Consider the following 20,616-nt stretch of genomic DNA (forward strand, 5'->3'; position numbering starts at 1 on the left):
GTCCTGTGCCCAGAGCCCCAGGAATTCCAAGGGGAATAGGAGGAGAAAGACAGAGGGCACCAGCAGCACCCTGTGCCCTGAGGGGCCTCCCTGGCGACTGCCACCATGGGCTGGCAGTGTTGGCCAGGGCAGCTGGACCTGGCCCTGCCCTCGGGCTCGTGTGGTGCAGACCCATCAGCTTTGGGGTTTTGCCCCCAGGTGCCAAATGCTTTGCTGTCTGGAAAAGCACAGAGCTGCTGAGCAGACCTGTGCCCCCGGCAAAGGTGCTCCTCTGCAGTTTGGGAGAGGTGTGTTTTACCATCCCAGGCTCCTCGAGGAGCTGCACACCAGAATCCCATCCTTCTGACCCACATCCTGCCAGGCTGTCGTTGGTTCTGCAGGTCAGGGATGAATTTCCCTGCAGAGCCTGGGAGCAGCTCTCCCTGGGCAGGTGTGTGAGCACCTGTCCTTGTGCTTCCCTGTGCTTCCCTGAGCAACAGCCTGCACGGGGGAAAAGCGTCAGGGGGCATTATTCCCTGGAGCTACCCCAGGAGAGGTACTGTTTTCCTAAAATGAGATTTTTTTTTCTCCCCTCTGTTACAGTGAGTGGCTCCAGGTGTCAACTGAGCAAACTCAGGATCAGCTGCAGCTCTTCCAGAGTGCGTGTCCACGTGCAGAATATTCCGGAACAGGTATTTCACTTTAAATTCATGCCCCGTCTTATTCCAGAATATTTTCCCTGTGTAGAGGAGCACTTGGCTGGGGTCTCTGCTTGCTGCCGTACTAGTGATAAGATGGATTGGCTGATCTAATAGGTCTTTTCAATCTCTGATTTTGAAAGCTAAGATTGGGAAATTAATTTCAGAAAGGTCAAAACAGAGCAAGGCTATCCTGCCGCTGTGTGATGGATCCTATTTTTTTTTAAATCTGCCTATTGAAGGAAAGGTTAGTTATTCAGCATCCTGCAAAAGAAAGAAATAAATAAAGCGAGCCGAGGAACACAAAAGTGTATAGATCTGCTGACCCATCCGCAATCTTCAGTTAATGAAAACGCCGGGAGCGGGAGCGCTGAGAGCCTGCCGAGCTGGGGGGCACCGACCCCGCGGGGATGCTCCCCCCATTCCCGCCCGGCATTCCCGCCCGGCACGCCGCGCGTGTCCGGCGCTGCCCAGGGGGCTCCGGAGCGGCACCCGCGGTGGCCCGAGCGTGGGAGGTCTGCTCTGCTCCCACCCCGGCCCGTGGGGGGCTGCGGGGTCAAGGGCAGTTTGTGGAAGCGCCGAGTAAATCCCGGTGGTGTTAAGGAAAAGTCCAGCCCGAGGCACTGAGGGGGAGGAGAGGGGCGGCAGCGTCCCTCCGGGATGGTCATGGGGAGGTCTGGGGAGTCGTGCCGTGGGCTGGGGGAAAGCTGGTCGTGGTTTGCTGGGGAAAGAAACAGAAAACTCGGAGGAAAAGGGGACAAATAATGAAAACAAAGGCTTCACGTAGGTATTTCCCTGCTTTTCATTTCTTCTGTTCCAATGCACAAGCCCAACAGTAAAATGGAAGGTAAATTGCTCCAGTCATTTTAAAAAACAGGGAATCAGGGAGAGCAAAGGGGGGAATCACTTCTTAATTAAAAAGAAAATAGATTTCTTTTGTTTGTTTACTTTTTTTTTGCCTCTCCACCTGGTATATTCAGTAACCTGCCGAGCTGCCCTTCCTCTTTTCCCTTCTCTTATTACAGATCAATATGTTAAATTTTGGGAAGTGGGGAGAAATCAATTGGTTTAGGCAGCACTGATTAAACCCCTGCCCTGCCCTGACAGTGCTGGGGATATTGTGCCATTCCTGGAGTCTGACACAGGGGGAGAGTCCTGGACTAAACCCGGAGGATGCTGTGCCTGGGATTGCTGTGCAGCCCCACATCCCAGTGGGATACTGTTGGGAAAAGCCAGGGGCTGTTGCAGGGAGGGTTGGTGTGGGACAGGCCAAGTGAACTGCAGCCAGTCCAGAACTCATGGAGCACCTTTCCTTGTTCTGTTAAGGACAGAATTCCTCGTGAGCACTAACTTGGGTCTCCAAGGAATTCTGCTGAATGCTCTGGAGGTAGGATCCTGACTGGAACACCTAGCCACAGCAATGTTAATTAACACACTCATCTTGGATTTAATTCACCCTTGAACCTGTATGAGTCAATCTCACTTTACAGTTCCCTCTTTACGGAGAAATACTGAGCCTGTATGGATCTGGGGCTGTTTCGTGTGGAAGTGTGCTTCCCAGCCATTCCTGAAGCTCTCCACTTCTTGCTTCTCCTGTTGCTTTCTGCAGTCAGTTATACAAAACCAAAACAGGAAAGATGGGCAAAACAAATATCTCCAGTTGAGGATTATGCTCACAAGTTCAGTAATAAATAGCAATTATTAGTCAATATATACAAACAGCTGAATTATTTTAACACATCAGACCACAGTGGAGATAAAGGATAACTTGGGAAATGGATTGTTGCATTTATCATTCTGAACAGAAGATGCCAAGGAAAACGCTGGAGCACAGAAACACATCTGGCTCGTTGGCAGGGTTATCTTTTCCCAGTAAAGATCCCGAGCAGGTTTGACCGGACACCAGAGCACCCCATAAATCAGATTGAGCTCCCCACAGCAAGGGCTGGGGAAGCTGCCAGGTGTCACTCAACCTGTCCTTTCTGAGGTTTCCCTCGCTGCTAATTCCAGAAAGATTGGAGCAATTCAAAGGTAAAGAGGTTTCCATACTCGCAAATATGTCCTGCTCCCCAAAGCTGATGCTGGAATTAGGCATGGATTAATCTCCTAGCATCCAGTGGAAAAAATAGGAACTTAAATCTCTGTGAGTAGAAACACAGATATTTTTAGGGTGAATGTTGGCTTAGCTGGAGGAATCCATGCAGTGGGGGTATGGGGGGCCCGTGGGCGCCGTGTCACACACGTGGTGTGACGTGACGTGGGTCCTGGAGTGACCCGGGAGCTGCTGCTGGATCGGGAGCTGCTCCGGCTGCCGGGGGAGGGCCGTGCGTGGGGCCGGGGGGCCCCCGGGGCCAGGGTTTGTTGTCAATGTGTACACACGGAGCTGCAGCTCAGCAGGCTCTGGGAAAGGCTTTTGTAGGGACGTGTGTGTGGTCCCTCGACACGGAAAAGGCAGTGAAGAGCCACCGGCTCCGGGAGCACCTCCCCATCCCGCAGGGTCCTGCCGTGCAGCGGCTTTCCCGCGGGATGCTGTTACCCCCGGGAGCTGTGGCTTCCCCTCCAAAGCAGGAACTCAGAGGAGGTGCTGCAGGTGGGGGGCAGGAGGCTTTTTTCACAAGAATCAGAGATTCTGGCTCTTTACTGGCACGTAGGTGGGGCTCATTTCTCCCTTGCTACAGAGACGGGGACAGGGCTGCCACAAAGCAGGATTTTCCCAGTGTTTTCTGTGCTTTTGCCTTTTTTTCAAGCCCTTATATGGTACAGAAGCTGAGCAGCATTCGTGTGTCTTGGGATTCCTTCCCGTAACTTCCAGGGAGTTTTTCCCAGGTCCTCACTTTCCTCCCCTATGAAAGTGCACCTTTACCTGCGAGAGGATCCAGGTGTGCCAGACTCAGGCTTAGGGTGACAAAGGCATTTAGGGCTTTGTAGTCCTCTGGTTATTTTTATTCACGTGTTGTGGATTTTTTTCAAATTCAACCCCCGCTTAACCACAGCATGTCTATAGCAGTTTGAACGTTTTATTATTATTAATGTAATAACTTCACATCAAGTGTGCACTTGCAGCAGATTGGCATGGGAAAACACAGTAATTCTTGGTGAGGGTGCACGAGTGAGATGCCACAAAGGGGGGAACTCTGTCAGAGGGTGAGCGGCGTGTGGGGCACGAGGCCCCTGAGCACTGTCCCTGCCCCAGCACGTGCTGCTCCTCAGGTGCAGCCCCGAGTGACTGTGCCAGCTCCATCGCAGTCCCACACCACCCTCCCAGCTTTCCTGGATGCTTTGCCCTGGCCGAGGGTCCCAGCCTGGCACTGCTGTGTAAGCTGTGGGTCCTCAACCTCCACAGATCCCGGGAACACCGGGGGAATAGCTCTAAACCCCATTTAAATAGGGAGTGGGAGGGAGGGAGAGGGGAACATTTATTACCATCTAATCCTGCTCAGATTTTCTACACCATATGTCTGAGCAGCAGAACATGTGAAATGTGTACTAATTACTCTGCCTGTGTCATGTGTGTATATTTTATATGCAGTCCCTGACCTTTTTGTTAATAACTTCACATTATATTCATTGACCTGAAACAAATTGAATTCAGTGGCACTCACTCTAGAATTGAATTACATAGTCTTCTTAATTGGTCTCTTATTTAAATGTGGAAAAGTAACAGTTTACCACCTGTAATTATTTTTTTGCTTAAGAAATTCCTGCAGAGAGTGTGCATGTGCGTGTCCGTGTTGGGCTCGTGTACGGGGGGAATTATCACAGAAACCCCAAGCCCATCTTGCACTGTGGGGTGGAAAAAAACCCAGAAGTTTTGTTCTTCTGAAGCAAAACCACTCGTAAAAGTGTGTGAAAGCCCCAGAACAATCTCTCCTCCTCGGTGGGAAGGGCAGTCCCGGGTGAGCATCTCCGTTCAGCCCCCACGAGCCGGCTGTTCCCCCCCTTTGCCAGGTCCCATCCCAGCTTCTCCATCCAGTCCCAAGCATGGAGAGCTGAGGTGGGAGTGCAGGTGCTGCTCTGGGAGTGCCGACCCAGCGAGGGCGTCTCCTGCCGCCGTGCAGGAGAGCGGAGAGCGCGGGGCTGGAACCTCCGCTTCGCTCTTATCCTTCAAGGCCCAGTTAATTGCCGGAGCCGCGAGGAGGAGACTTACTCTTTACTTACTATATTTAACTTAAAAATGCAAATGTTATTAGTGTCCCGATCAGTGATAAGAGTGCCTTTGTGCCAGGCTTTAACCTCCATTAGGGGGGATTAGGAGAACGTATCCACATTGGCATTTTCCAAGTGTCACTGTGACAGCACTTGCTGCACAAATGCCTGGCTGTCACACTGAGGTTTATCACCAGGTTTTTTCCTGCGAATGCAGACTAATAAGCCCAGAAATTACAATTGCCTCCCTGCCGAATCTGTGATAGGCGGAAATAATGATATCAGTGCCCTGCTAATCTCCTGCCTCCGCGCTTGGCACCAGCCTATTGAGTCACCTGTCATACGCCGCTTTGATGAGGCGAATTCAATCTCTCAGCTATAATGACAATGGAGCCATTTTAATGTTTGGAAATGATTATGTGAAGGTTTCTCTTTGCTCTGTCTTGGCAAGCAAACCAGGTCAGCGTTCCGGCTGTGTCTCCTGCCGCCGCTAACGACTTGGAAGGAGCTGGGCTGTATTAAGTGAATATGCCAAGTTATTAGAAAGGAGACACTGAAGGCAGATGGAGGGGGGGTGAGATTCTTTTTATTTCCTTTTCCACAGCAAAGCACGAGCCTGAGAAGATGCTTCATACACGTGAGCATCTCGCACACGCCCACGGTGCCCGCCGGGATGTGAGGGCTCTGCGTGCCGGCCACCGCAGCCACCTGCCCCCAGATCCACTTGGGAATCGCTGGGTCTGCACAACAGGCTGCAGGGAGCTCACTGAGCAAACCAAGAGCCCAAAACTGTTCCAAGGCAGGGCCAGTCCTTCCAGCCTGCTCGAGTGTTGGGAAGGGGCTGGTGGGGAGCTGCACGCCGGAGCCTGGCTGGGCGCTGAGGGAGAGGATCTCATGCACCTGATTCCTGCAGGGGTGTCGGTTTCAGTTCAGTTTGCTGTAAACAAACTGATTCATTTGTTGAAACCAGGTGACACTCCAGCCTTTAAACTGCAGCTGAAATGCTTGGTTTGTTTATTTGTATGTAAAAGGGAAATAACTACATTTCCTCACACTGCCAGAGGCCCCAGATTCACGGAGGAAGGCACCTCTGGGATGAATGAGGGCTTAAGTCGTCTTGGAGAAGTGCAGGGTCTGTCAGTGCCCACAGCTGGAATTCCATAGGCTGTGTACATTTTGGGGGCTCTCTGTGCTGCCAAGGCTGCTGGCTGGATGGCCTCTCCCTGGCAGCTCTCTGCCAAGGTGCTGTGGGATGTGTGTGACGTGGCCATGGCCCAGTCCTGCAGACAGGCACGAGTCCCTGCTGGAAGCGATGCTTCCCGGGCGGTTCCCATCGCCACTGCCCCGTGGGAGCCTCTGGCACTGAGGTGTGGTACCCTCGGGGCGGGAGAGGGGAATTCCTCATCCTCCCTCTTGCCCTCCCTGCCGGGGCATGAGTATTTATTGACTTGACATTAATTTTCTGAAGTCTTGACCAACCCTTTGCTGAGGGAGGGACAAAGCAGCGGAATTTCAGATGTCAAGCTTTTATTAGTGCGAGTGTTGGAGGCCACCCCTGGATGGGTGTTCTGGGCTGCCGTCATTCCGGCTCTCCAGCGGGTGGGAAGCAATTGTGGGGCTGGAGAGAGAGGATAGAGCAGAAGCCAATTGACCCAGCAGTGCAGGAAGTACCACTGAGCCCATTTCACCGAGGGCCCTCTGGAAGAAATCTTTTTTATTAGAGATGAGTGCTGGAATTATTTCAAGGAAGTGATTATCTATCTAATAATTGTACCCACATGAGTGAGTGCCATGGATGAAATTAAGGCAGCAGATTTGGAGATGGGCTGAGCAGGCGACGCCGCCGACACGCAGGGCTGTCACCTGGCACCTGTTCTGAGGGATGCTCCTGGCAGGAGCTCGGCTCTGTGTGGTCACTCCGGTGGGGATGGGTTGACACACGCCTGGATGTCTGTGTTCGGTTTCGGGTACAGCCTCGCCGGGCCTGGCTCGGGGCTGGCATCGCCCCTCTCCTCCGGGCAGCCTCGTGCCTGCGTGGCAGGGGGCTGGGTGCCACCCCCCCACGCACCCCCACGTCTCCCCTAATTAAGGCAGCCAATCTAATTAGGGCGGCGTGGGGTGCAGCCGCCCCGTGGGGGCGCATCAAAGCCGGCGTGGGGCGCGAGCGCGGGCAGCGCAATTACCCAAGTTAAGAAAACATCCCTGTAATTAGCGAGGCAACTCTAAGCACAAGGAATGGAAATTAGTCACAGCGCAATAAATTAGTCGGTGCATATATTACGTGCCGGGAGCGCCCCGGGGGCCTCCTGTTTGCAAGGCTTTGGTTTGCAGCCCCATGCCTCTCAATAAAGCATTCATCCCTAGGTGATTATGTGCCAGCAAAAGGAGTTTTTAACTGAATTACAAATTTTCTTTTCTAATTCTTTTGTAGGCAGAATTGGGATCCCTCACTTTTTTCTCTCTTTTTCATTTTTTTTTTTTTTGAAGGTCCGGGGAGCAAAGCCACTTCCCTCCCCCTTCAGCTAATAATTAATTTTCAGCTTTTCAGGGTGCTTCAAGACCCTGCATTGTTTGCTTTAATTAGGAGCGGTAGTTAAGGAACTATTTCAAAATCCCTCCCCAATTTTGAACTATTTTAGCTGTCGTTTCTTTCCTGGGGGAAGAAAAGGGGAGGGCAAAGCAGGAAATTGGACTGTAGCAGCACATAACATTTGCATCAAAATAATACAGCCGGCAACAGAAAATCACAATCACATCACTCAGAAGGAAGGAACAGAATACAAATTAAAGGAATAATGTAAATTTTTTGCCATTAAGCTTCAATGACCATTTGAAATGGTGCAAGGCACAAAGGTTTTGATGAGCATCATCCAGTTTGATTATTCATACTTGTGCTTCTGCTTGAATTAAAGTAGGAGTGCTAGAGCCTGTTAGAGCAAAATATTTGAATTGGTAGTGAACTCTCACCTTTACTTGCATCCATTTACTTTTCAAATGAATACCAGATAAGTTAGTGCATTTTATAATCGGCCTGTTTTCCAGTGAGTGCTGTCATTACATACCAATTTCTTTTAGAAGTGCTTCCTAAGAAACATTAAATACTTACAAATAAGGATCTGTCTATCACTGGCAGCAGCCCTCTCTGAGCAGTGCTGGGTGATGCAGGCAGGCTGTGTGTCCTCCCTTCCAGGGCTGTGTGTGTGACTTCTCCGACCTGGCGTGCAGCTGCCAACCGTGTCCGACCCCGCTCGTGAGCTCCAGGCTCCACTTCCCGCCGGAATCCGCTTCCCACCGGGCACCCGGCCCCTTTGCCAACACCCTGCCTGGCCAGCTCCTGCCCTGGCCTTGCTGCTTTGCAGGAGTGATGTGATTTCCTCCCCTACTCCACTCGTGTCACCACCCTCTCTGACAAAACTGCCCAGGTGTTTGTGTGCCAGGAACTGACGAGGTACAGCAGGATTTTGAAATGGAGGACGTTGATTAATGGCCTCAAAACTTGCAGTTGGTTTGGATATTAGGAAAAATTTCTTCCCCAGAAGGGCTGCCAGGCATTGGAACAGGGTGCCTGGGGTAGTGGTGGAGTCATCATTCCTGGAGGGATTTCACAGATGTGTAAATGTGGCACTTGGGGACTTGTGTTAGTGGTTGCCTTGGCAGTGCTGGGGGAACGGATGGACTCGATGGTCTTAGAGGGCTTTTCCAACCTAAATGATTCCATTAAAAAAGAAAAGCCAAAAGGCAGCCTCAAAGTCACCACACAGAATGCCAAAAGGGTTTGGGTTGGAAGGACCTAAAAGTCCACCTTGTCCCACCCCCTGCCATGGACAGGGACACCTTCTGCTAGATCAGGTTGCTCCAAACCCCGTCCAACCTGGCCTTGGACACTTCCAGGGATGGGGCAGCCACAGCTTCTCTGGGCAACCTGATTTGCTAAGTAGTAATTAGGTTATTCCTAATGAGCAACGAGCTGGTGATGCCACTCCTTCAACTCCATCCACTTGGAGATGTCAGCAGAGCTCCTGCCCCTCCGAGGGCTGGCAAACACCCGCTGCTGGAGCAGCCGGAGCTGTGGGATCCCTCACCCTGCCCCACTCGGGAGCTCTATAAAATGCCTTTTATTAAAATGAGGGGGGGGGAAATCAGTGCAACTACACATCAAAACCGAGCAAACCTCCGGTTTAGCAATTCCCAAGCAATCCCTCAGGAGCCAATGAAGGCCGGGTTATTTAAATGAGAAAGGCCGGGGATGAATGCCTGCCTTTGTCAGGGCGCTTCCCCAAGGTGATCTGGGTTAAACCCGTGCTCTCAGGGTTAATTATCAGCTGCTTTTCTTTTAAAAATGTTTTTTTCCTTATTGACACAGGAGAGTTGATTTATGTAATATCCATCATAATTCCCAGATTTCTGTAGATTACAAGGTTATCCCCATGCCCTGCTCTGCTGGTGGAGGAACGTGGGCTCCACACCGGCCTCCCATCCTGCTCTGAGGGGAGAGCCAGGTCCGGCCACCACCACTCAGCCTCCTGCTCCCTGGCCCTCCTTCATTAAGGATAATTAATACATGGTGCTCTGGGGTGCAGTTAGAACCAAATAAAACAAAAGAGCAGCATGGAAAAGCGCAGCCCTGCTTCTGCCTTTCCAGCCCCCCAGAGGTGGTTTCTGGGGACCACCAGCCCCAGCCCAGCAGGAGCCCAGACCTGCTGCCCCTCTCCCGTTCTCCCCAAAGGTGGAGGTCACGTTTGGGATCGCGTTTGGGGTCACGGCCCTGCACATGAGCCTGGAGGTGCCACGGGGTCACTCCTGTCCCCACCAGTAGTTTAATAAACCAGCTGAAGGAGAGCCCAGATTGGAATCCAGCTCTCCAAGCAGGTCTTCCAAGCCTGAACACCCCGGTCCTGGAGACTGGGAGGGATGTCTGCCCCTGCCCAGCCCTCAGCAGAGGCAGAGCAAGGCTCTGACCCCTCTGATCCTAAGGTTTGAGATGCCCCAGTAGTGTCCAGGAGGTTTCCCGGTGCCTGGGCACAGGGAAAAGGAGTAGGGCAGTGCTGACAGGCGAGGGAAGGCACACACAGCTCCTGGCACCCGTAGTGCCGGGGCCTTCAGGAAGGAGCATTTCCTTGGGCTTGGCTGCTCCACCCTTCTCATCCCTCCACACTGGTTTGTCTTCCTCCCAGCCTTGGGGTTTCTGTGCTTCCTCCCTGCCCAGTACTTCAAAGCTCCGCTGTCTTTCCGGGCACTTCACCACGTCCCTGTTCCCCGTGGGCTCTCCAAAGGCGCTGGGCGGGCACTGGCCTGCGTGTGGGCAGCCCCGGATTTATGGACACGCCGAGCGCTGCTGCCGCAAACCGCTGCTTTCAGGGATCATTCCACTCGACTGGCTGAGAAGAAAACTGCTCGGATAGAAGCTATGTCATAATAGTTGGGAACTGGATAACGACGCCCCGCCGCCGGAGCTGATTTATTCTCCTGTGCCAGCGCGGGGAATTGGTCTCCACCAAAGCAGAAAATGGAGCCGGCTCTTCAGGAGGGTTTAAAATCAAGCGGCTCTGGAGTCACCACCTGATTATCTCAGTAACCTTTCTGCAGCCAAACCATTCCCTTTCGTTCTGGGCGATGCAAAGCAGATATCCCACAGGATCAAACCAGAGCTCTGTCCCCCCCATTGAAGTCTAACTTTGGTTGTCAGCTCCCCATGGCAGCACCGCTGGGGCTGGGGAGGTGTCGGTGCCTCGCAGAGCGGCCCAGGGGGAAAGTAGAGAAGTTTAAGAGCAGCAGCCCAAGCGATGATGAGAGGAATGGCAAATGTTCTGGATTTACTCAGAAATCAAGAACATCTGCCTAGGTTTGCTTTGGAAAGGGAGACATGAGGGGCTGCTTGAGAGCGGCATTCCCGCCGGGCAGGGTGTGCCGGTGACCTGCCGCTCAGCGCTGCAGGGACATGGGGCTGCCACGCTGTCACTCCAGCCTGGCCAGCACCTCTGGGGGCTGACACCCCTGGGAAGGGCTCTGGGCAGTCCAGGGAATTAGTTTAACTCTGCGTCTCCAGTTTGGTTTTCCAGAGGAGCAGATGAAGCCATCGCACAACCGGCCAGGCCACGGAGCCTGCAGCAGGTCCTGCTGGTGATTCCTGCCAGTGTCCTGGCTGGAGGCTATTGGAAAAGTGGCGTTTTGCCGTGATCCAGCACCAACTCACCCGGATGCTGAAGCAGTCCTAAAGCAAGTTCTCTGCTGCTCCCTTTTCCCAGCACACTCTGCGCAGCTGGAGGTGGCTCGTGTGATAAATGGACAAGGTTCAAAAATACAACTCCTCTGAACTTTTTAACCTTACACGAAAGGGAGGAATTCTAAGAGCAGTGGATAAAATTCAATTAACTGAGATGACAGAAAATAATCTACTAAGCGCGTACATCAGGCAATTGGAAGCTTTCATACCTTTCAAAAAGGAAATAACCTATTTCTTTCCTTGTTATCTAATGACACAGGAGTTTATTTCTCTGGAAGCAGTTACAAATCTACCTAATGGGGCCTAAATGCTGTTGCCAGGCAATTAGGGGTTTATTGTGTGGCTAAATCTTTCATTTCCATGGCGGTGATTGTGGTGACAGGGGAGCTGCCCCTCGGCCCTGCGTGTGCCTGTACCTGCTTCTTTGGGCAACCTGTGCCAGGGCCTCACCCCCCTCACAGGCAAGGATTTCTTCCATATACCTAACCTGAATTTCCCCTCTGTCAGTTTGAAGCCATTCCCCCTTTTCCTGTCACTGCAGTTCCTGATGAAGGGTCCCTCTCCAGCTTCCTTCAGGTCCTGGAAGGCTGCTGAAGTCTCCTCTGAAGGCTGAACAGCCTCAACTGTCTCAGCCTGGAGGAACTGAGGAACTTTCTCCTGTGGGAATGTGTGGTTTGAGTCCCCTCATTGTGCCAGCCTGCTGATAAAGGCGTGTTGGGGTTTGCACTGCGCTGGTAATTTTCCTTTTGGTGTGTTTGCTGCCATGACTTATTTGGTGTCTGATCCATGAGTTATCCCATTTCTCTGAGCTGATTTTAAATGTTCCTGCGCAGTCTTTGTACAGCCTGGGCAGCTTTTGGTTATGAATGAGCGCAGAGACACACGCAGGGGTATTATTTATATAAAATATATAAGCAGGAGGAATCTTCATAAATCACAGACTGCTATTATCCTGGGGTTCATGACAGCCATATCTTTTTTTTCCCCCAGAAACCCAGAATACATTAAACACCCTGAGCCTTGGAAAGGGACCTTTCAAACCTGTACAATTGCTCTATTTATCCCATTCCTAGAGCAGGCAGCATTTAATATCTGAAGTCTGTTCTATACAAATCAATCTTAGGAGTAAGATTTAAGCCAGAATTTATTGAGGGAAGCTCCTGTATCTGCCTGGAGGGATATTGTGGTTTATGACCTAAGGAATAGGGTGGTTAATCCTGGAGGGAGAGCCTTTGGAAAGCTGTTTTACATTGGGCTCTGCTGGCGATCTCGGGCCTGTTTTGGGTAATATTGGCATGTGTGTGGGCAAGGCTGTGCCTGGAGCAGGATGCTGCAGGGAGATGAGAGCTGGGATGCTGGGGAAGGGCCTGGATGCTGCAGGAGCATCGCTGCCCTGCAGTGGCACCTCACTAGATCATTCCAGAGGGCCCCTGCTTGGGCTGCACTAATCAATAGCTGTGCCCAACAGTTTACTACAGCGTTTAATTAAACAAATTTACCTTTTGAGGGAAAATCCATCGCAAGCAATTTGGGTCCTGGTGTATCACAGCCTTTTTTGAGGTTACTAGTGCTTTTAACCACTGTCTAAAGTGCAGGCGGTGTTAATTAGCATATTTAGGATTAAGTAGATTTAGCATGCAGTAATCATTCCCTAATTCAGTAAGAACTATCTCTGGTGAATAGTGGACATTAATGACAGTTGCAAGAGCTTAGATATTACATAATCACTAATTACATTCTGCACAATTAGCGGAGACTCCTCAGTGTGAATGGCTAATGGCTGATTTGTGTCAGCAGCCTGTTCTGGCTGTACAGAAATATAAACAGTCTGCATAATGTTCTGAGGGAATTAGCATAGGGAAGGGGGTATTCCATGGAGCTGGGAGGCCAGGAGGAGGGCTGATGGATGGGGTGAGCCCAAGGACAGGGCAGGTGTCTGGACACAGCCCTGCCCTTCCTCACCAACGACCTGGCAGTGCTGCCTCGTGCTTTGGGGCTCTCTCGGCTCTCACCGGGTGGGTGGAGGGTAGATCTGGCACCGAGGGGCCTCTGAGGGAGTCTGGGGTATTTATTGACTGCTGAGCCAAGGGATGTGGGACCCTAATCTCCTTGGAGACCTCGGGCTCTGTGCTTGGGGGAGCAGCCGGGAACAACACACAGCCTGCTGGGGCAGGAATAGGGACCGACAGACCTGGAAGTGCTGGCTGGTTTGTCTGGGGTTTTTTTTTTCCACCATTATTTGAAAATACATTCAGCACACAGCCACATTCAGCATTTCCTTGCCTTTAACCATTTTCTAAAAGGATGAATAAGTAAAAAAGACTGAATTTTGTTTTCCCCCATCGTGTGTGTGCCAAAGCTGCCCCTTGTGGAGAGGGCCTTCCTTGGGCAAACCCTACAGAGGTTTGGGCAACGGTGAGGTGGCAGGCAGGAGAATCAGTCCTTGCTCCACTGATTTTTAGTGATGTTTGGATCAGGACCACAGTTCCTTATAAGCAGAATCCATGCTCCCATGTTTGTTGTGTGATTAAAATGAGGAATAGTGGTATTAAGCGGAGGGAATTGTTTTGGACAAATCCCAGGCTGGAGACCAGCACTGGGCCCCTATACCTTGAGGTATTGGGTATTTTAAATTAAGATTGCATGTGGTTTTAAAAGGCATTGTCAGAGCAAAAGCAATTTAACAAAAGGCAATGTATCTGACGGCGACTCTCCTGTCTGCCAAGTGCTCTTCTCCGCGAGCGCATTGTGGGGACGCAGATTACATCTCCTGAATATTTTTGTCTGTTGCTCGGTTCATTTTCATAATAATAACTCGCATCCGTCTCCATCCTTTCATGTTGAAGGGTTGCAAACTATTACACAAACAGACCCGCTCCTGATGCAGCCACCTCGAGGGGACAGCCGGCGGCTGCGGGGAGCGGCTGCCCCGGGGGGATGCTGAGCCCAGTGGCCTCTGGGCGGGGGGCCCAGGGGGTTCTGGGGACCCCCATCTGCAGTACCCCCCACCCTGTACCAGCAGCACCCCCCACCCTGTACCAGCAGCACGTGCCTGTCAGCGTGTGGCTATTGGGGAAGCCGAGAGCGGGTGATCCCCGTCCTGCCTGCACATGGGGGGACCCACAGCAGGGCACAGGTTGCCCAGAGGAGCTGTGGCTGCCCCATCCCTGGAACTGTCCAAGGCCAGGTTGGACAGGGCTTGGAGCAACCTGGGATAGTGGGCGTTCCTTTCCATGGCAGGGGGTTGGACCAAGGTGATCTTGAAACTCCCTTCCAACGCAAACCCTGCTGGGATTCTGGGATTCTGTGTCCCAACAGCAACACCTCGAAGCCCTGGGAACCCCTGTGAGGCTGCTGGGCTGCCTCTGCCCCAGAACACGAGTGGCTCTGCTCAGTTCCACACCACCAGGCAGGAAGGACTTTGAAAGGGTTTATAACATTTGTAATGTTGTTTCCCACCAGCTGGGATGGCAGAGCGTTCCCAGTCAGGCCTGAAAATATTGGCCTTTGAGTGCCTTGTGTAGAACTCCGTATTTTTACCTTGGCGTGGCCAGCAGCCGGGCTGAGGTGAGTTAGGGCCACCCTGGAAGCAGTGCTGGGGCTGAGGGCAGCAGGATTCCTGCCCCATGTGCCAGGGAAGAGCAGTTCAATGGGGCAGCTGCAGCATGCAGAGCGTCATGTTTAGCTATGGATTCCTCAAACCCCAGTTTTCAGTGTCAGTGATGTTGTTTCCTGGTGTTCTGACCCAGCCCAGCACAGTGTGTGCTGTGCCCTCCCTGCCACTGGCCATCAGAGCCTCCTCCAGGACCGGCACTGGGGGGCTGGACATGAGCTGCAGGCTCTGGCATGGGGCAGCATTTCCCTAAGTGCTGTTTGTGGAGGCAGGTGCTATTCCTTACATTATCGCCAGGACATTTAAATCTCCCTGATTGGCATTGTTGTCTCAAAGACGGTGTTTTTCCTGCTGAGAAACTGCATTAGATCGGCAAACGGAGCTCATTTCCATTCACTCAGCAGTCTCTCTAGAAATGACATGCAGTGCTTGAAACTGTTTATTTCCAAATTCAGGCCTCCTCCGCATCAGTCATCAGCTTCAATTACCAGTTTTCCGGAGCCGAGCCATCAGGCAGTCTGACACGAGGGTCCAACCTAATTCCCACCTTCTCCAAAGTCAAGAGCATAATGTGCAGATGAAAAGGTGGAAAATAGCCTGGACTTCATTAGCATGCAGAGCCCGGCTGTTCATTTGCTTGCTGCGAATGGAAGTTCTGACACTCGGCGCCTTCTGCAATATGAGAAAAGTCCTCTTCAGAGTATATGATGTCCTCACCAGCCAGCAAAGGTCATCAAAAAGGCAGGCGCTGACCTTGCTCCCTGCTCTTCATGACTAGTTTATTGATTCCAGGAACACCTCATTACATGCCGGATCAACATATTATTGCCATGTTCAGCGGCTGAATTGTTTACAAGTGTCTTTATAACCAGCAGAAAGCCTTCCGGATGATGCATGACTACACTCATTTGGATGTGACCTGCCAATTAGATGTTATCCGATACGGTGCCGTATGTCTTGATCCCTGACCGGGCCCGCTGCCCTGCATCGGCACGGGCCCATTTACTACTTCTTTCTAACGGCTCTTTGGGAAAGTGTCCATTAGCCTGTCAGTCTGTAAATATTTTATTTTTGTACCTCGGCGCCGCCGGCGCTCCCGCTCCGTCATTTGCTATGCATGAGGTTCATAATCAGCCGGGGGAAGGGGGGTGTTTTATGGCGGCGGCTGATAACCCACCCCATTTGCAGTCAGCGTGCGCGGCCAGCGCTCCCGAGCCGCGTGCCGGCCCGGCACACACACCCCGCATATTTTATCCAGGCGCCGGCACCGCCGGGCTGCTGACTTATCAGCAGGGGGAAGGCAGGAGTGAACCCCCACCCCGTCCCCAGCCTGCCTTCCCCTGCCTCCAAAGGGCAAATAACTTACCACCCAGCACTTCCCCCTTCCCCGTCCTCTGGGTGGTTTCGTTCCCCTCTGTTAATACATGGCCAGGGCATTTACACGTGTGGGGACACGAGAATTTCAGAAATAAATCACACAGCACAACTGCTATTTTAATCTCTCATTACAGACACTTCTGGGGCTCCATAAACCAGAGAGTGGCACGGCAACTCGACGGGCGAGTCTGTAAAGAGGCATCTCGGTGCCAAAAAGCAGTGCTGGGAATGCGCCTTCCAGGCACCCGTTGGCACAGGCGGGATTTGCCTCTTCCTGCCTCAGGGTACATCTCCCTGAGATGACAAAGGGAACCCCGGGTGTGGCTGAGGTGGCAGTGCCAGGATTTCCGTGGGGTTCGAGGCCCAGCGAATGCAGGCGCACGTAGAGCTGTGCCCAGAGCTCTGCAAACATTAATTAAACTACCCAGCGCCGCTTGGCAAGTGTCAGTGCTGAAATCCTCGTGCTGGGGTTCAATCCAGGGACCAAAGGGGCTTAAGGGCTTCCAGGGTGAGCCATCAGCACTGAAGATCTCCAGTGTCCTGCGCTGCAAAGCCAGCGTTGCATCTCCCTGATCTCCAAACTCGCCAGGCCAGGCCAGGCTCCGTAAGCCCTGAGCCACAGGAACGTATGAAGAGCAGGGGATGCCCCGTGCTGGGTGCTTTCTGGTTCCCTCCTTACAACATGGAGCATTCAGGCACCAGGGCTGGAAAAGGGGGATTTGCATTCCTTAAAGCAGCACATTTACCTTCCAAAATAAAACCTGGGTTTGTGTGTAATTAGAGCTGGGGCAAAACACGGTCTCAGTCTGAACAGCCACAGGCTCCAGAGACAGCACAGTGCATTGATCTCAGTTTTGGAAAGGAGGAAAAAAAGCCTCCATTTCCTGGCAAATCCATGGGTCTGGGCAGCCCTGGAGCTGCTGATGTTGAATATTCAGGGGGATGGTTCACCATGGTGACTGTGGGCCTTACCCTGGCACCAGCGCTGCAGCCAGGTAACAGTGTGCCCCAGCACAGGCTGGCACAGCAGCAGCTGAGTCTGTGAGCTCCGAATTCTGACTGGGATCTCCCCCTGGGGGCTGGGATCTCCCTCCCCCAGCAGAGGTACCAGGTCTTGGCCTGTCCCACAGCACCGTGCTGAGCCTGGCATTATTTATGCTGTGATAAGGCTGCAGTGGTTTATCAAGCCCCAGACATCTGTCCAAATTTGGCACCTGATCCCTTCACTTCTGTGTACGGCCCTATTTCTGGATTCCTGCTCATGGTGTAAATTCTCTCTTTAAATGGGAGAGAAAAATCAGCTCTTTATGACAGCAAACATGAAAGTTGCGTGATTATGGAGAGGAGCATTAACCTTTCCTTTAGCCTGGAGAACTTCATAATCTTTTTAAAATCAACTTTCTATTAATTTTAGAGTGATGCTTAATGCCTGAAGGGAGTGAGGAGCCATGGCATCTCCAGGGGAATTCTTGGCAACTGTAATTTAAGGTCAGGCCTGGGGTGCTGTGGGAGCCACAATCCTGCCCTGCTGTCCTGCCCCACTGCCCAGGGCAAGTGGCACCAGGAGGGGCCACAGCCCCCCCACCTTGGTGGCCTCACCAGGAGGCTCCTTAGCAGAAAAATTAGGTGGTCACTGCATTTATTCACGGCACCCAGTGTGCAAATTTAATTTTCCTTCTCGTTGCACTCCAACAGAGTAATTGGGCAGGGCAGGGCAGGAACAAAGGACAAGGTCAGTCACTTGTCTGGCAAATGGAATTACACGTCGCTCCGAGGAGAGGTTTGGAAACCACATTCCCTGGCTGTGTCCCACCAATGTAAAAGTCAGAAGAGATGGGTAAGGCAGGAGAGGTGCTGGGCAGCCCCCTGTGTTCATGAGGGTTTGGGTTGTTTGGAGCTTAGTGATGGTGCTGACAGGGTTGAGTGTTTCTGGATGAGAACTGGGGCAGGTGGCCTGGTGGGAGGCTGCTCTGGACCCTCAGCCAGGGTGGAGAGACAGCCAAATACTCTGTAAGCAGCTGAGAGAAGTCTCACAGTCACCAGCTCTTGTTATGGGGGACTTCAACTTACCAGGTGTCAGATGGAAATAGGGAATAGCAGAGAGGAGACAGTCCATGAGGTTCCTGGAGTGTGTGAAAGAGAAATTTCTGACTCGGGGGGCTGAGGAGAGACCTTATGGCTCTCTGCAGCTACCTGAGAGGAGGGTGTAGCCAGGTGGGGCTGGTCCCTTCTCCCAGGTAACACATGACAGGACAAGAGAAAATGGACTCAAATTGTGCCAGGGGAAGTTTAGTTTGAATATTTGGGAAAATTTCTTCACAGAAAGGGCTGTCCAGCCCTGGCACAGGCTGCCCAGGGCAGTGGTGGATCCCCATCCCTGGAGGGATTTAACAGCTCTGTGGATGTGGTACCTGGGGACATGGGTTAGTGGTAACCTTGGCAGTGCTGGGGGGAACTGTTGGACTTGATGATCTTAGAGGGATTTTCCAACCTTGACAATTCCATGATTCCACGTTTGCAGTGCGCTGGCTCCAATTAGTCCCGGGGCAGGGGGAGAGCCAGGGCTTCCAGGAGAACCCGTCCCCTTTCCAGGTGGTCGTGTAGGGAATGAGGCAGCTAGGGGGCTGTAAATCCTGCCCCCAGTGGGGGTGATTCCTCCCCACTCGCAGGGCACTGGCACCCCCCCAGGATCCCTGGGATCCCCGGAGCGGGGGCACAGCCCGGCCCCACAGCACACACTGGCCTCTCCCGAGGGGGACTGCGGCCCCTCCTACCCGGGGAGGGCTTTATTAATTACTGGTAATTAGTTATTTTACATATTGTCACTGATGGGGGTTTGTTGCAGGGAGCTGCTGATATTTCAGGGATAAGGAGGGTGAGTGTGTGCCGTGCAGCTGAATCCAGGACAGGGCTCCAAAGCCCCGGCCACCGGCACAGCCCTCGCCGAGTGTTTCCAAACTGAATAGTCATTGGGTTGGCAGATAATTCAGAAACTATTTGTATGAGCTGTTTATCAAATTATTAACTGCACAGATGTTGTTTGGTTGAAGAGCAGCTGAACCTTCTCTCTGCCAGCCGTGGAGACAAAGGTCTGCAGGAATAATTGGAGATGTGCATGGAATATTAAATTAATTTACTGCTCTTAATTCTTATGCAAATCCTGACCTCTGATAGAGCCTATCAATTACCCTGCACACAGGGAAAAGAAAGGAGAACAGTTTCTTTCTTTTCTTTTCCCCCCTCTCCTTTTTTTCCCGTTGTTCTCCAGTTTGGGGTTTTGTTTCTTTTTTTCTTTCTCCCTTTTGAAAGGGAACTTGGGAAAGGAAATATTTGGGGCAGGAAAAAAAGCCATTTATTTGTGGGAGAAGCAAAGGGCTGGGGTTATTTAATTGAATCTCCTGGTTGCAGCGATGTCCCCCGGGGAGTGCGGGTGCAGTCTTTAAGACTGGGGCGGCTCAGGGAAGGCCTGGGAATGGAGGCCAGAGCTGGGCTGGAATAGCTCCACACACTTCCCTAGGAGGGGCTGGAGGGGCCCAGCTCTGCCAGCACCGTGTTGGGCTGCAGTGGGACAGGACTGGAGGCCCAGGTTGATCCTGAGTGGGTTTTGGTGGGATTGGGGGCAGGAAGGGTCCAGCTGGGGGTTCGGGTGGGTTATTGGGAAGGGCTTCCTGCTGCTGGGAGCTGGGCTGGTTCTGCCAGTAATTACCAGGGAAGAAGAAAGGGAATTTGTTGTCACATCTATTGTGAGGTGCCAGGTAAAATGAAGCAGGATTTAATTGGTCCTCATTAAACAGAGCTGGTTTTCTCATACGGAGAAAGGCCTCGTGCGGGCAGCGTTTAATTGGGGTTGTGTGCGCGCTGCTCAGCCAGCGCTTAAAGGAGCACTCCGGGCCCTGCTCTTTCATCGGAGTTTCTAATAAGGATAAATAAATAGGATGAATAATGCCATGGGTCTCTCCCTCGACCCCTGCAGCACAGCGCTGTTCCCCCCGAGCCGCTCCCCGATATCCGTGGATCCAACACAAGTGGGATCCCTCGGCAAGCAGCACCCGGCACAGCCCCGTGGGCTCCCTTAGCACGGGAAAAGGGGAGCAAAACCCCCAGTTCCACCACCACGGAGCAGTCTGGCGGGGCTGGGATGGGGAATTCCTTGGTTAGTGACTGTCAGAGAATGGGGATGGGGCCCGGGGGGAGGGCAGGAGGGGAAAGAAGGGAAGGAAAAGAAAGGAGGGAAAAGAAAACGGGTTTTTTTCCTTTTTCTTTTTCTTCTTTTTTTTTCTTTCCCCGACCTGTAAATCCAGGGAAGCGCTGGGAGACTGCACTCCCCCTCCCACGCAGCCCACTCGGGTAATTTCATTTATCCCACAAATCTAATTAGCAATCCGTGGCTGACATTAATACGGATCTAATGAGGCCGGCGATGACCAGATTTGCGGGTGAGCGCTGACAGAGCCTTAAAGGCACATCGCGCCCTGGCATCGGCAGGACCCGGGCGGGGGAAGAGCTGCTTTCGAGAGGGGGAAAAAATGAGGACGGGAAAAAAAAAAAAGGAAAGAAAGGAAAAAAAAAAAAAAAGGAAA

The 20,616-nt window shown here is 52.3% G+C and overlaps 1 long non-coding RNA gene across 5 annotated transcripts in view; it reads left to right on the forward strand.

Moving 5' to 3' along the window:
* Nucleotides 1-20,616, forward strand: part of LOC127473395 (uncharacterized) — a 68,693-nt gene that overhangs the window by 43,646 nt on the left and 4,431 nt on the right. For 2 of the 5 annotated variants that reach the window (XR_007905437.1, XR_007905438.1), the window contains exon 4: nt 583-671. This is a non-coding gene — a long non-coding RNA (uncharacterized LOC127473395). Of the gene's footprint in view, nt 1-582; nt 672-9,997; nt 12,925-15,114; nt 16,149-16,170; nt 20,580-20,616 lie in introns of those variants that run through there. The other 3 variants (XR_007905439.1, XR_007905440.1, XR_007905441.1) reach the window with 3 other exon arrangements.

Source organism: Manacus candei, unplaced genomic scaffold (genome assembly GCF_025592945.1).
Source record: "Manacus candei isolate 608988 ecotype Guabito, Panama unplaced genomic scaffold, ASM2559294v1 h1tg000035l, whole genome shotgun sequence".
In the NCBI taxonomy this organism is placed as follows: Eukaryota; Metazoa; Chordata; class Aves; order Passeriformes; family Pipridae; genus Manacus; species Manacus candei.